Here is a 16,909-nt window from a genome sequence, read left to right as displayed (position 1 = left end):
GTGTGTCAGGGGGGAGGAAGCATGTGGGTAGGGGAAGGGGAGATGGCATGATGACCGGGAAGACTCATCTAGATTGACAGGGACAAGAAGCCTGGTAGGAATTGCAGACCTGGAGGCTTCACACAGAACTCAAGGACAGCACAGGCTAAGATGCCCAGGGAGGGGTGTTGGCATTCTAATTATGTTAGCAGTTGATGGCCTGCTTAGAGGGATCAAAGGGGTGCAGGCTGAGGCCCTGAGGGAGGAGGAGAAGCCATGCACTGCAAGGAGCCCGCTGCAGCCTTCCATGGGAAGCCACGTCCAGAACCGGGTTTGAAGTGTGTCTCCTTCCAGAATCACCCCCATCAGCTACTCCCTGGCTTCTTGCTCCTGCTCCATCCACCACCCCAAAATCTAACCTTATAAACACTCCCTTCCCTCAGAGCCACACTCATCTCCATTTCCTTTCCCTCTCCCCCAGCATTCAATATTTGCCTCTAGTCTGAGCCTCCTTATTAGCCCTCATGGCCAGCAGGAGACTGGGAGGGCCCCTATGCCTCTGACCCTTTAGCTGAGAGCTGGGCCAGGAGCAAAGGCTTAAGAGGCCCACTGCCTGCACCCCTCTGGGACACCTCTGGACCCCTGACAGCAGCCTCCATCTTTCCAAAATCATGGAGGACCCCTCCTTACCCCCAGGCAGAAGGCAGCTCCACTCAGACCTCCAAAGCCACAAGGGGTACCCAACATTCACCAGTTTTTGCAGTTTTATAACTTATTATTCCTCCCTAAACCCCCCAAAACTAAACCAGTTGTTCTCAAGTTGATGCTGACTCATTGCGACACCATGTGTGTCAAAGTAGAACTGCACTCCATAGGGTTTTCAATGCTGTGACCTTTCAGAAGCAGATTGGCAGGCCTTTCTTCTGAGGTGCCTCTGGGTGGGTTCAAACCACCAACCTTTAGGTTAGTTGCTGTTGTTGTTAGGCGCCGTGGAGTTGGTTCTGACTCATAGCAACCCTGTGTACAACAGAACGAAGCACTGCCCAGTCCTGCGCCATCCTCACAATCTCACAGTCATTGCTGTGTTTGAGCCCGTTGTTGAAGTCACTGTGTCAGTTCATCTTGTTGGGGGTCTTCCTCTCTTTCATTGACCCTCCACTTTACCAAGCATGACGTCCTTCTCCAGGGACTGGTCCCTCATGATAACATGTCCAAAGTACATGAGACAAAGTCTCACCATCCTTGCTTCTAAGGAGCATCCTGGCTGTACTTCTTCCAAGACAGATTCGTTCATTCTCCTGGCAGTATATTGAATATATTCAATATTCTTCACCAACACCATAATCCAAAGGCATCAATTCTTCTTCGGTCTTCCTTATTCACTGTACAGTTTTCCAACGCATATGAGGCAACTGAAAATACTATGGCTTCGGTCAGGCGCTTCTTAGTCCTCAAAGTGACCTGTTTGCTCTTCAACACTTTAAAGAGGTCCTTTACAGCAGATTTGCCCAATGCAATGCGTCTTTTGATTTCTTGACTGCTGCTTCCATGGCTGTTGATTGTGGATCCAAGTAAAATGAAATCCTTGACAACTTCAATCTTTTCTCCGTTTATCATGATGTTGCTTATTGGTCCAGTTGTGAGGAGTTTCGTTTTCTTTAACTTGGTATTCTCCTTGTCCCTCCCTAAATCTACCCTTGGGGGATATCTGGCCTCTCATCTAGCCCAGATTAGAATATCATTTTACTTCCTGCTCACATATTGTCAATTTTTACTCTATAAACACTTGTCGAATGATTTGCCTAAATACAGTTTATCCTGCCATAATTTCTTTTGGGTACGAGGTAGAAGACAAAGATGAAAAGAAAAATAAATACATTCTGTATCTACCCCTCCCCTTCTTTGAAGCTTGGAGGTTCAGTAAGGACCACTGCTTTGACAACCTGTTATGGGATTCACCCCATTTTTCTTCCCTCCCCCATCCTCTTCTCTGTTGTAAACTAGAAATTGTCTAAATTTTTCATTTCACCAACATGATGTAAACCTGACATTTTTTCTTTATTTCACTTTGTATGACACTGGCTTTTCCTTTATTCAAGAAATATTATTCTCTCTAATTGGAAGACATTGAACGTATACCTGGGCATTCAGATCAGACTAATGGAGTTAGCTGAAAACAGGCTTTTAGGGAACTCTGTCTGATACCTTCTTTTAAAATGATGGATTTTTTTCCTTCCTTTCTCCCTTCATTCTCCTTGGTCGCTAAGAGATGGAAATCACTCTTTTGTCAGAAGAAACTAGCCTCTGAGTGCCCTTTGGTTTCCATGACGCCCCTCTCTCATTGTTCCCTGCTCTTTTTTTTTTGTTGTGCTTTAAGCGAAAGTTTACAGCTCAAGTTAGTTTCTCATACAAAAATTTATACACATTGGTGGTAGCCTGGCAACATCTAGTTCTTCTGTTCTCAAGCTGATGGAGTCTCTGGTTTATGTGACTCTTTTTATTTCTTGGACTCATATTTTCCTTGGGTCTTTGGTGTTCTTCATTTTCCTTTGCTCCAGGTGGGTTGGGACCAACTGATGCATCTTAGATGGCCACTCACTAGCTTTTAAAACCTTAGACGCCACTCACCAGAGTCGGATACACAACATTTAATACATTTTGTTATGCCAATTGACCTAGATGTCCCCTGAAACCATGGTCCCCAGACCCTCGCCCCTGCTACGCTGTCTCTCAAAGTGTTTGGTTGTATTCAGGAAGCTTCTTAGCTTTTGGTTCAGTCCAGTTGTGCTGAATTCCCTGTATTGTGTGTTGTCCTTCCCTTCACCTAAGATAATTCTTGTCTACTTTATCTAGTTAGTGAATACCCCTCTCCCTCCCCACCGTCATAACCATCAAAGAATGTTTTCTTCTGTGTTTAAACCTTTTCTTGAGTTCTTGTAACAGTGGTCACATATAGTATTTGTCGTTTTGGAACTGACTAATTTCACTCAGCATAATGCCTTCCAGATTCATCCATGTTATGAGCTGTTTTAAGGATTCATCATTGTTCTTTATTGTTGCATAGTGTCCCACTGTGTGAATATACCATAATTTGTTTATCCATTCATCTGTTGATGGGCACCTAGTTTGTTTCCATCTTTTTGCTATTGCGAACAGTACTTCAATGAACATAGGTGTGCATATGTCTATTTGTGTGAGGGCTCTTATTTCTCTAGGACATATTCCAAGGAGTGGTATTGCTGGATCCTATGGTACTTCTATTTCCAGCCTTTTAAGAAAGTGCCAAATCAATTTCCAAAGTGATTGTATCATTTTACAGTCCCACCAGCAGTGTGTAAGTGTTCGTCTCTCCACAATGTCTCCAACATTTATTATTTTGTGCTTTTTGGATTAATGCTAGCCTTGTTGGGGTGAGATGGAATCTAATTGTAGTTTTGATTTGCATTTCTCTAATGGCTAATGATCGTGAGCATTTCCTTATGTATCTTTTAGCTGCCTGAATGTCCTCTTTAGTAAGTGCCTGTTCATATCCCTTGCCCATTTTTTAATTGAGTTGTCTTTTTGTTGTTGAGGTTTTGCAGCATCTTGTAGATTTTAGAGACTAGACCCTGATCGGATATATTGTAGCCAAAACTTTTTTCCCAGTATTTAGGTTGTCTTTTTATTTTTTTGGTGAAGTCTTTTGATGAGCATAAGTGTTTGATTTTTAGGAGCTCCCAGTTATCTAGTTTCTCTTCTCGTGTTTGTGCATTGTTAGTAAGGCTTTGTATTTTGTCGATAACTGGTGTTAGGGCTCCTAGTGTTGTCTCTATTTTTTCTTCCATGATCATTATCGTATTATATTTTATATTTAGGTCTTTGATCCATTTTGAGTTAGTTTTTGTGAATGGTGTGAAGTATGGGTCTTGTTTCATTTTTTTGCAGATGGATATCCAGTTACGCCAGCGCCATTTGTTAAAGAGACTGTCTGTTCCCCATTTAACGGACATTAGCTTCGTCAAATATCAGCTGCTCATAGGTGGATGAAATTACATCTGGATTCTCAATTCTGTTCCATTGGTCTATGTATCTGTTGTTGTACCAGCACCAGGCTGTTTAGACTACCGTGGGGGTATAACAGGTTGTAAAATCAGTTAATGTGAGGCCTCCCACTTTGTTCTTCTTCTTCAGTAATGCTTTACTTATTCGGGGTCTGTCCCCTTTCCATCTGAAGTTTGTTATTTGTTTCTCCATCTCATTAAAAAACGTTGTTGGAATTTGGATCGGGTTGCATTGTATCTGTACATCGATTTGGGTAGAATTGACATTTTCACAATGTTGAGTCATCCTATCCATGAGCAAGGTATGTTTTTCCACTTATGTAGGTCTCTTTTGGTTTCTTGCAGTCTTATAGTTTTCTTTGTACTGGTCTTTTATGTCTCTGGTTAAATTTATTCCTAAGTATTTTATCTTCTTGGGGACTATTGTAAATGGTATTGATCTGATGATTTCCTCTTCAATGTTATGTTTGTTTGTGTAGAGGAATCCAACTGATTTTTGTATGTTTATCTTGTATCCTGATACTTTGCTGAACTCTTCTATTAGTTCCAGTAGTTTTCTTTTTTGGAGTCTTTGGGGTTTTCTGTGTACAAGGTCATATCATCTGCAACTAGGGATACTTTTACTTCTTCCTTACCAATTTGGATGCCCTTTATTTCTTTTTCTTGCCTAACTGCTGTGGCTAGGACCTCCAGCACAATGTTGAATAAGAGTGGAGGTAAAGTGCATCCTTGTCTGGTTCCCGTTCTCAAGGGGAATGCTTTCAGGCTCTCTCCATTTATAAAGAGGTTGGCTGTTGCCCTTTATTGTGTTGAGGAATTTCCCTTCTATTTCTACTTCGATGAGAGTTTTTATCATGAATGGGTGTTGAACTTTGTCAAATGCCTTTTCTGCATCAATGATAAGATCATGTGATTCATGTCTTTTGTTTTATTTATATGATGGATTACATTGATTGTTTTTCTAATGTTGAACCATCCCTGCATTCCTACTACGAATCCCATGTGGTCATGGTGACTTATTTTTTTGATATGTTGTTGAATTCTACTGACTAGAATTTTGTTGAACATTTTTGTGTCTATGTTCATGAGGGATATTTGTCTGTAGTTTTCTTTTTTTGGTGGAATCTTTAACTGGTTTTGGTATCAGGGCTACGCTGGCTTCATAGAGTGAGTTTGGGAGTATTCCATCCTTTTTTATGCTCTGAAATACCTTTAGTAGTAGGTGTGTAAACTCCTCACTGAAAGTTTGGTAGAATTCTCCCGTGAAGCCGTCAGGGCCAGGGCTTTGTTGTTGTTGTTGTTTGGAGGTTTTTAATTACTTTTTCAATCTCTTCTTTTGTTATAGGTTTATTTAGTTGTTCTACCTCTGCTTGTGTTAGTTTAGTTAGGTAGTGTGTTTCTAGAAATTTGCCCATTTCCTCTAGGTTTTCAAATTGGTTGGAGTACAATTTTTCATAGTATTCTCTTATGATTCTTTCTAATTCCAGTTGGGTCTGTTGTGATATTGCCCATCTCATTTCTTCTTCAGGTTATTTGCTTCCTCTCTTGTTTTTCTTTTAGCAGTTTGGCCAATGGTTTATCGATTTTCTTGATCTTTTCAAAGAACCAGATTTTGGTCTTGGTAACTCTTTCAATTGTTTTGCTATTCTCTATTTCATTTAACTCTGCTCTAATTTTTATTGTTTGCTTTCTTTTGGTACCTGAGTGCTTCTTTTGCTGCTCTCTTTCTACTTGTTTGAGCTATAGGGTTAAAGTTCTGATTTTGGCCCTTTCTTCTTTTTGGATGTGTGCATTTATTGCTATAAATTATATATTTATTGCTATAAATTGACCTCTGAGCATTGCTTTTGCTGTGTCCCAAAGGTTCTGGTAGGATGTGTTTTCATTCTCATTTGATTCTGTAGATTTCTTTATTCTGTCCTTAATTTCTTCTATAACCCAGCAGTTTTTGAGTAAGGTGTTGTTCAGTTTCCATGTATTTGATTTTTTTCCTTGCTTTTGCTGTCATTGATTTCTACTCTTATGGCTTTATGATCTGAAAAATGCTTTATAATATTTTGATGCTTTGGATTCTGTTAAGGCTTGCTCTGTCGCCTAATACGTGGTGTGGTCTATTCTGGAGAATTTTCCATGTGCCTTGAAAAAGAAAGTATACTTGGCTGCTGTTGGGTGGAATGTTCTGTATATGTCTATGAAATCAAGTTTGTTGATTGTGGCATTTAGATCTTCTGTGTCTTTACTGAGCTTTTTCTGGATGTTCTGTCCTTCACCGAAAACGGTGTGTTGAAGTCTCCTACTGTTATTTTGGAGCTATTTTTTTTTATTACTGTTTTCAATGCTGTTAGAATTTATGTATTTTGGAGCCCTGTCATTGGGTGGATAAATATTTATTATGGTTATGTTCATCTGGTGTATTGACCCTTTAAGCATTATATAGTGTCCTTCCTTATTCTTTGTGGTGGATTTTGCTTTAAAGTCTATTTTGTCAGACATTAACATTGCCACTTCTGCTCTTTGTTAATTGTTTTTTGCTTAAGATATATTTTTCCATGCTTTGAGTTTTAGTTTGTTTGTGTCTTTAAGTCTAATGTGTGTCTCCTGTAGGTAGCATATAGATGGATCATGATTTTTTACCCATTCTATCATTGTCTGTCTCCTTATTGGTGCATTTAGCCCAACTACATTCAGCATAATTATTAATAGGTATGAGTTTAGTGCTGTCATTTTGATGTCCTTTTTTTTGTGGGTGTGTTGTTGACAGTTTCTTTGTTCCACTTCATTTTCTGTGCTGAGTCCTTTTTCTTTACGTATTTTCTTTTTTATTGTTGTTGATTTTGTATTTGCTCAGTCTTTATGTTTTTCTTTTTTTTATTTTGAACTATAGGATTGTTAGTTTCCTTTGTGGTTACCTTAACTTTAAACCCTATTTTTCTAAATTTAAACCAATCTTTTATTTCTTTATATTGCCTTGACTTCCTCTCCATATGAATGATCTAGGACTACATTATTAATCCCTCTTTTTTTGTTTTAACCTTGCAATCTTTTACATATCAATGTTTCTGTTTCCATATTTTCAGTATTTTAGTTTGGATTTATTTTTGTGACTTCCCAATCTGTGTTGACATCTGGTCGTTCTATCCTGTGTTCTAGTCTTGGGTTGTTATTTATCTGATGTTATTGATTTCCTAACTGGAGGACTCCCTTTAGTATTTCTTGTAGTTTTGGTTTGGTTTTTACAAATTCCCTATACTTTTGTGTACCGGCATCATATTTGAGAGGCAGTTTTGCTGGATATATAATTCTAGGCTGGCAATTATTTTCTTTCAAGGCTTTAGATACATCATCCCACTGCCTTCTTGCCTGCATGGTTTTAGCTGAGTAGTCCGAGCTTAGTCTTATTGACTCTCCTTTGTAGGTGACTTTTCATTTACCCTAGCTTCTCTTAAAATTCTGTCTTTATCTTTGGTTTTGACAAGTTTGATTATGTACTGGTGACTTTCTTTTGGGATCTACCCTGTGTGGAGTTCGATGAGCATCTTGGATAGATATCTTCTCATCTTTCACGATATCAGGGATGTTTTCTGCCAACAAATCTTCAACAATTCTCTCTGTATTCTCTGTTATGCCCCTTGTTCTGGTACACTAATAACTCATAGATTATTCCTCTCGATAAAGTTCCCCATAATTCTTAGGGTTTCTTCATTTTTAAAAATTCTTTTATCTGATTTTTCCTCAAATATGTTGGCGTCAAGTGCTTTATCTTCAATCTCACTAATTCTCACTTCCGTATCCTCAATTCTGCTCCTACAGCTTTCTATTGAGTTGTCTGATTCTGAAATTTTATTTCTGGATTTCTGTTTGCTGTCTCTTTGTGGATTCTTCCAGCCTATTAAATTTGTCATTATGCTCTTCTCCAATCTTCTCAAGTTCCTCTATTGCTATGTCTGTGTGTTCCTTGGCTTGTTCTGCATTTTGCCTGATCTTCCTGATCTCTTGAAGAGTTCTGTATATTAATCTTTTGTATTCTACCTCCAATAATTCCAGGAAGTTATCTTCATCTGGAAGATTTCTTGATTCTTTGTTTTGGGAGCTTGCTGAAGCCATTGTGGTCTGCCGCTTCATGTAATTTGATATCAACTGTTGTCTCCGAGCCATTGGTAAGTTATTGTATTTGTTTATTTTATGTTTATTTGCTGTGTCCTAGTTTCTTGTTTTGTTTTTATATGTCCAAATAGGCTGCTTGTGTGAGCTAGTTTGATTTTTGGCATCTGTGAAGCTCTAATGCCCTGTCACCAGGTGATTAGAGCTGTTACTAGGTATGTGAGCCCGGGAGTCCATTTACTTTTCTTGTATGGATTCAGCTCAGGTGTCCAGGTAGTCAGTCACCAAGTGTGTGGTACAGGCCTTCACCTATAGTTCTAGATATAAAGGTGTGATTGGTTTAGGTACAGGTATCTGGCTGCAGTAGGGGCTCACGCACCGAGCAAGGCAGGGGGCTGACAGCTGCCCCTAAGTGTCTGCGAGGAAAGTGTGTCCCTGTTCCCTAGAGCATGTAGGTGGGTGGATTTTGCATCTGGACTGTGGTCACCCAATGCTGTTGGCTGTAAGGACTGGGAGGCACCACTTATTTTTGGACCCCTGTCACAAGTGGTTAGGTGGCGTGGGTGGAGCCACCAGTCCTCCGGCCCCTGTTGTGGGTAGGTGAGGATCCTGGTTAATGGGCAGAGCTGTGTCAAATGTCATGAGCCTACCTCGCCACCATATAGCTGAAACAGTTGAAGTTAGACCTCAGGTATATACCCTGTTGTACTGTGCTAATGAGGGCCTACACTATTGTAATGGGCCCACAGAGGTCTGTGGACCTCCCTTATGCCAGTGCCTAGGCAAAGAAGTTGTTTCTACCCTGAGTTCCTGGCTTAGGAGAGCTGGCAGATTATTTTTTCATGTTTGTTAATTTGTTCCCTCTCCAAGCTGGGAGAATGGCTCAGGGTGTGTGATGGGTCCTACTTCCAGCCCAGGGGAGGCAGCAATCTCTGAAACCAGCTTGGACTCAGTGCAGAGCGGGAAGGTGGCAGGTAAATGGGAGAGAGGTTTTTCCCCAAAGGGGTGTTTTTTGATCCGCGTGGTAGGTTAGACACGTTCTTATCTTTTGCTGACTGAGTGCCACTTTTCACTGATTCTGAGGTGTGAGTAGACTCTCCACCGCTCGGTCTCTCCCAGTGTGGAAAACACATCCTGGATGCAACTGCTTGCCTTATTGTGCTCATGCCAGTGTATCCGGCCTGCAGGGTGCTGGTTCCCATTGGGTCATGTCTGGCAACTCCTCGCTGCTTCTGAACCATCTCTCCCTCCCCCTGCTGCTCAGTCCGATTCCTCAACTTTGCCTTTGATGTTCAAGGCTCCTAGGTTATCATATATAATTGATTCATTTATTTGTTCGGGTCTTTGTTGTAAGAGGGACCACAGGAAGTGTCTCACTACTCCGCCATCTTGGTCCTGCCTTCCGATATAGGTGTTATTATTGTCCATATATGACATATGAGGAAACTACCCATTGTCCATTGCCACTGAGGTGATTCTGACTCATAGAGCCCCTACAGGACAGAGTAGAACTGTCCCATAGGGTTTCCAAGGGTGTAATCTTTCCAGAAGCAGTCTGTCACATCTTTTTCCTATGGAGTGGCTGGTGGGTTTGAGCTAGTGACCTTTAGATAAGTAGTCAAGTGCTTTAACCAGTGCACTATCAGAGCTCCTTATGAGGAAACTGAGGTCTGTAAATTCAGGATAATAAGATCTCCTTTTTCCAGGTGTGTCATGTGTATCAGTGATTAGCACAGGGCTGTCCATCTTTGGTTCTTTTATTACTCTGCATGAATGTATTACTCTGCTACAGGCAGAAGAATGGGAAAAATTAAATGTTGCCCATGTTTGTAAACAGTGCTTATTTAGTGCCAATCTGAGGATGTGACAGTCTGGCTCCAGGAGCTACCCTGAGTTTGGACACTGAGAGGCACAAGAGTGGATTTAGAAATACCTGAGAGTTTGACAGTGATGAGGATAATGATGATGAGATGATAAGGCAACACTTATTGAAGGCATTAGTGGTTCAGTGGTAGAATTCTCACCTTTCAAGTGGGAGACTTGGATTTGATTCCTGGCCCATGTACCTCATGTGTAGTCACTACCTATCTGTCAGTGGTGGCTTGTATGTAACTCTGATGCTGGACAAGTTTCAGCGGAGCTTCCAGACTGACATACTAGGAAGAAAGCCCTCATGATTTACTTCTGAAAATCAGCCAATGAAATCCCTATGGGCAGCATTTTGTTCTGTTGTGCATGGGGCAGCCATGAGTTGGGGGCAGACTTGATGGCAGCTAACAACAACATTGAATGCTGAGATAGATTCCTTGTATAAGAAAGATGCTAGGCCCCCCTCACACATGATTTGTGTGCCCCCAGGGAATTTCTCTTTCCCTTACATGTCAGAGACACCCCTATCCTTTTAGATAGCCCAAGACCAGCCAAGCCTTTGCCCATTCAAGGCCTTCCCCCTAGCAAAAGAGGCTCTCATGACCTATCCTCACAGGATGTATGGATCCCCAGGTGCAGCAGGTCCTCTCAGACCAGAACTCACAACTTGTCATAACCTCTCATAACTGTTCCTTCAGATGTGTACTGTAATTCAACATCCCCATTTTATAGATGATGACACTGAGGCACACAGTTATAGTAACTTGTCTATGGTCACATAGCTAGTAAGCATTAGAACTGGAGTTAAACTTCTGACTGCTATTCCCAAAGCCAGAAGTCTTTACCATTGTGCTGTAAAGTCATTCCTGAGGTAATGGCTGCAACATATCAGATCATTCTATTGGCTGGGTCCTGGGCATGACCTAAAGGCTGCACAGTAGATGGCTTCAGTTTCATTTCTGTTATTAAACAAGACAAAAACAAAGTAGGTCAGTTTAGGAAGGTTCCTTCTCAAAGCCTGAAACCATCTTCTCCTCATATTTATTTTTATATCCAATTTCCGGGGTAAGATACCAAAAAATAACAAGTGGTTGGTGAGAATGTGGGCAAATAGTCTCTCTCCCCCACTGCTGATAGCACTGAGAATTAATACACTCTTTGTCATTTCTGGAAGGCTGACTGGGAAATGTATCAAAGGTGAAAATAAAGAAACCCTTGAGTCTAGCAGTTTGACTGCCTAAAATTGATGCTACAAAAGTAACTCGAAATATGTAAAAAAAATTTTTTTATAAACAAAGATGTTTATCCTAGCTTTTTTCGGTAATAGTGGAAAACTGGAAACAACTTTACAAGGCCATGAGTAAGGTTCAATTGAATTAATTAGGCTTCATACTTGCAATGGAATGCTATACATTTAAAACTTTATGTATGCCTTTAGATTATTGGACCAAACTCAAGAAATAAAGCATGGTCCCTCCAGAAAAGGGGCAAAAAGACCACCAGTCCACCAGGCCATATGTATTATCTTTGATTCTCAGACTATCACTCATGCTGTTTCATTAGTCTGGATCCCCCTTTCCCCTGTCACGTGGCAAAACCCTAGCTAAACTTCAAATATCAGCTCATATGGCCTCAGAAAACTCCCCAAGCCAGCTTTCCCTGACTCCACTAAAGGTCAAACCCTAAATCTTATCGTTTGTCATTTTGTTGTAATTGCTTGTATAATTAAGCTTATATCTCCCCTGTACCTAGCACAATGTTGTTTGAATGTCCTGGCATATACTCCCGACACACTCCCACATCGGGTGTGCTAGCAGTTCTATTTCTCCAGATATCTTTGTGCCTTGCCCCCTCACCATGTTCAATTATTTGCTCAAATGTCACCCTTTCCAAGAGGTCAACCCTGAACAGCCCTTTTAAAACTGCACATCTGGCCATCAGCACTCCCATTCCCCCTTCCCTATTCTATTTTTTCCATCATGTGCCTCTATTATACTATGTTATATAATTTACTGTTATTATATTGTTTATTGCTGCCTCTTTCTACTAGAATATAAACTCAACAAGTGCAGGCATTTTAATCTGCTTAGTTCACTGGTGCATCCCCAGCTCCTACAGCACTGCCTAGAACATAACTGGTTCTCAATGAATGTTTGTGGCTGAAAAACAAAACAAACAAAAAAACCTGTTGCCTTGAGTTGATTCCGACTTACAGCGACCCTATAGGACAGAGTAGAACTGCCCCACAGGGTTTCCAAGGAGCGACTGGTGGATTCAATCTGCTGACCTTTTGGTTAGCAGCTGATTGCTTAACCACTGTACCCCCAAGGCTCCTGAACAAATATAAAACCCCAAAGAAAACCAAACCCGCTGCTGTGTAGTTGATTCCGACTCATGGAGACCCTACATGTTTCAGAGTAGGATTTTCAATGGTTGCAATCTTACAGAAGATCCTTGGGTGGCACAAGCAATCAGCTACTAACCCAAAGGTTGGCAGTTTGAACCCACTCATCAGTGCTACAGAAGACAAACCTGGCAATCTGCTTCCATAAAGATTACAGCCAGTTCTACTCTGCAGCATAAGGGGTTGCCATGAGTCAGAACTGACTCAATAGCAATGGGTTTGGTTTTTAATCTTATGGAAGTAGATAGCCAGGTCTTTCTTTCACAGTGCCACTGGATGGATTTGAACTGCCAAACTTTCAGTCAGTAGCCAAGGGCAAACCATTTGTGCAAATATAAGAACATACCAAAAAATAAAAAAAGAAACACTATGTTACTCCTGATGAATAACGGTCATTAATTGTAGTCAGTATGATTGTTTTCCAAAAAAACAGGAGAATTAGTGGAACTCTTAAAATAAAATAATGAGGAACACTGCCTTAGGCTGTGTTCTCTAGAGAAGCAAAACCAGTAAAGCATATAAATATATATATAGAGAGATTTATATCCAGGAAATGGTTCACGCGGTTGTAGAGGCTGGAACATCCCAAGTCTGTGGGTCAGGATAGAGGCTTCTCCTGATTCACCTAGCCGCAGGGGCTGACGAACCCAATATTGGCAGGTCAGAGAGCAGGGTTCTTGCTCACAGGTCATGAAGATTGTCGAATCCCAAGACTGGCAGGCAAGACCGCAGGTAAGCTGCTAGCTCAAGTCCCAAGAACCAGAGGTCAGGTGAACATGAGTCAGCTGCAGGATCCAGAGGGAGCAAAAGCCACAAGCCTTGCCAGAAAGTCCACTTATATATTTGATGCAGGCCACATGCCCAAGGAAACTCCCTTTCAAGTGACTGGCTACGCACAGCAGATCCCATCATGGAGGTGATCACATTATATCCAATCTCGTCATGGAGGTGATCACAACACTGCCAAACCACTGAGAATCGTGGCCCAGTCAAATTGAAACACAACCTTAACCATCACAGGTATTAATATAAACTCTGAAAGATTTTGGAGAAGAAAATTATAAAAATACTCTTTTGAGTACTGTTAGATGTGAATGAATGGAGAGATCTCAAGTTTAGCTATAGAGTGGTGGCCATGGTGACTGGGGTGGGGAGGAAGACATCACTATAAAATTGCCCAGTTCCCAGGCACATCATAGGTCTGTGTCACAATTATGATGCAGGGACCCCTTGCCCCACTAGGTGTGCCATTACATGCAATAGTTTTTTGGGAATAAAACAAGTGTAGTGAGAGCCATGGCAAGGCTGAGCCAGGGGGCAGTTGGAAAACAGAGGAGGGCCCTGTAATCCAAGTGGTCAGGTCCAGTTTCTCAGAAGGGGGGATGTGTGTGTTGAAGGGCTGTTGTTACCCTCAGCAACTGGGAGCTCAATGAAGGGGAGTTCCAACCAACATGAAACCTACTTACCCCGCCACTGTGGTGAGAGAGCCCTAAGAGGGAGGTTCACGGGGTCTTAGAAGAGCACACTATTTGCAAGTTGAGGGTCTTGAGCCTTGGTAGTGAGATCTCAGACTTGACTGGATCTCGATGGGGGTTCCAAAACTGTTAAAAGCTGCACTCCTGGAATATCATCACCAACAAACTGTTGATATGACAAAGTAAAGGAGAACACCACCTTGTGAAGCTTTGGCAGTGTTTCAGGGGGAAGAAAGGTCAGAATTTATTGAGAGGTTAAAGTGTGGTTTAAGGCAAGTCTTTCAATGTGGGAGCTTGATTAGGACTGGGTAAGGATCATGGCACAACAGTTCAGGAGTGGTGGAAGCAACAAGGTGAAGAATTCAAAGAATTTTAGGGCACAAACTGTTGACGTTTTCCATTAATGCCTTGATGGGTCTTTGGGGGAAGTTCCTGTAAATGAACCACCAAACCATTTTCCTGGGCAGGGGAATCTCAGAAAAGGAAAGAAATGCTAATGGAGACAAAGTCATGTTTCTGTAGATACTAAGGTATGGTTTTTTTGGTTCTCAGTGTCTAGGCTGAGTGTGAGGATAGATGGTTTTAGTTCTCATGTACATAACATTTTTTATAATTCACCTTAGGTATATGTTTATTTTGTGGTATCAAAGTCCTTTCAGTTCCTTGAATCCCGAGGAAAGACGACATGTACTCTTACATGTTTGCTAAGCCCTGAGAAACAAATTAAACAGCCAACTTTAACCTTTAAATGGACTGTTTTATTTAATTTTCAAAAACACCCAGTGAAGTAAGCCTATTCTATAGAGGAGGAAAAACTGAGGCTCAAAGAGGTAATTATCTCATATTTGCACAGTTACAAATACATTTTTTTTTAGAGACAACCAAAAATACCTTAAAATTGCCAAAAAATGGGGAAACTGCTGTATTCGGTCCTGTTTTTTGCAGTAGGAAGCTGGGATCTAAGTTCAAAATAATTATTTGGTCATTCTGTCCTCTCTGGGATCCTTTTTCCTTTAGAGAGAAGTGAGAAAGGGTGGAAGCCAAAAGCCTCCATCTAGTATTGCAGTTCAGCATTCGGTCTGCGCCTGCCCTCGCAGCCACTTCCGCTTTAGGGATCGCAGCCTCGGCCTCCGCGACCCCCGCGGACCGGAAGCCGCCAGCCCGCCGGCGCAGGTTCTGGCCCGGCTGTGCCTAGGGCCCTGGCTTTGCCTGCTTCCGGTTACTAGGGGGCGTTGCGCAACAATCGCATTTCCTAGGAGGGTGGCAACCACGTGATCAGCGTGTCACTGGAGGGACTTGAGGGCCACCGGGTGGAGCCTGGAATGAGACTGCGAGGAGGAAGCGGTGAAGCGCCTCGAGCCAGCTCAGGCTGTTTTCTTTCCTCCACCGCCTTCCCTGCGCTGGCCAGGAGGTGGAGATGCAGCTGGGAAAGCGACTGAAATCCGGCCGCGCTTAGTTGTAACCTCCCGGCAACCCTTACAGCAGCCGCTGCGTGAGTTTCCCGGGCACCAGGAGGCCCTGAGAAGAGATGCCTCTCCCCCACATTGTGGCAGTTTTTGCCCTTCCCACAGTGCAAAAAAGGAGGGACTTCGTCCCCAGCCTTTGCCCTAGCACGGAGAGATGCCGTTACATCCCGTTGCCTCTCCTCATATCCCTCGGATAGATGGATAGGTAGGCTTTCCTTGGAGTATCCCTTGCCAGCGGACCCAGGGGGTGAGGTTTGTATCTCTTGGCAGACGTGGCAGGACATCCTTTCCCAATAAGCATTGACCAAGTTGCCCCCCTCAAAAAACTTTTTTTTTTTTCCCGTGTATATGCCGTACTAGAACAATTTTCCCGATTGTGAACAGGGCATGAGAGTTTCAAGAAGTGAAGTTTGTTATCTGACTACAGTTTTTGCTGGGAGTAGGGGCTTTGGTCACACTCAGACTTAAACAGGCAGAGTGGCCAGGGAGTATCCATACTACATACTGGGGTCACCCAACTGGAAACACATAGTACACCCCCAGACAGCTTACAGTTTCAGAGAGAGAAACTGACTGATGTTTCTGTCAGTACAACCCCAGGCCTCAGGACTGCCAAAATGCCCTGCAAACTTCATCCACCAGAGTTCTTCTTACCAGGCCTAGTAACAGGGTGAGTCCAGATGGGGGAAAGAAAATTTAGAGAGAAACTACATAATACAGTAGATTGAGGAATTTTTTTTTGAAGATAGACCTAAAATTGAGTTTATTCCATTTTTTAAAAATAATTTTTATTGTGCTTTAAGTGAAAGTTTACAAATCAAGTCAGTCTGACACCTATAAGCTTATATACACCTTACTCCATACTCCCACTTATTCTCCCCCTGAGTCAGCCCGCTCCCTCCTTCCAGCCTCTCCTTTCGTGACGGTTTTGCCAGTTTCTAACCCTCTCTACCCTCCTATGTCCCCTCCAGACAGGCGATGCCATCACAGTCTCAAGTGTCCACCTGATACAAGTAGATTGAGGAATTTTTTAAAAAAGTTTTATTGAAGTGTATTTTACATACCATAAAATTCACCCATTTTAAGTGTGTAATTCAATTACTTTTAGTAAATTTAGAGTTTTGCAATGTCACCACAGTCTAGTTTTGAAATGTTTCCATCACCCACAAAATTCCCTTAAGTCCATTTGTAGTCACTGCCCCCCTGCCACACAGGCAACTATTTATTTGCTTTGTGTCTCTGTTTAGTTGCCATTTCTGGACATTTCATATGAATGAATTCAAACAATATGTGGCCTTTTGTGACTAGCTTCTCTCCCTTAGCGTAATGTTTTCAGAGTTCATCCATGTAATAGCATGTATCAGTACTTCACTCATTTTTATGGCTGAATAATATTCCATTGTATGAATAAAGCACATCTGTAAACCCATCCATCAGCTGATGGACATTTGAGTTATTTCCACTTTTTGGTTATGAATGATGCTTCTATGAACATTTGTGTACAAGTTTCTATGTGGACGTATGTTTTCACTTCTGTTGCGTATATACCTAGGAGTGAAATCTCTGGGTCCTAGG

The 16,909-nt window shown here is 41.9% G+C and overlaps 1 long non-coding RNA gene across 5 annotated transcripts in view; it reads left to right on the top strand.

Annotated features, from left to right (window-relative positions):
- Positions 1 to 15,106: 15,106 nt before the first annotated feature.
- Positions 15,107 to 16,909, top strand: part of LOC126068563 (uncharacterized) — a 35,010-nt gene continuing 33,207 nt past the window's right edge. For 3 of the 5 annotated variants that reach the window (XR_007515738.1, XR_007515736.1, XR_007515737.1), the window contains exon 1: positions 15,107 to 16,004. This is a non-coding gene — a long non-coding RNA (uncharacterized LOC126068563). The remainder of the gene's footprint in view (positions 16,005 to 16,909) is intronic. The other 2 variants (XR_007515739.1, XR_007515740.1) reach the window with 2 other exon arrangements.

This window comes from Elephas maximus, chromosome X (assembly GCF_024166365.1).
Source record: "Elephas maximus indicus isolate mEleMax1 chromosome X, mEleMax1 primary haplotype, whole genome shotgun sequence".
NCBI classification, from domain to species: domain Eukaryota; kingdom Metazoa; phylum Chordata; class Mammalia; order Proboscidea; family Elephantidae; genus Elephas; species Elephas maximus.
Note: the sequence above shows the minus strand (reverse complement) of the source record. Positions and strands in the feature narration are given on the sequence as shown.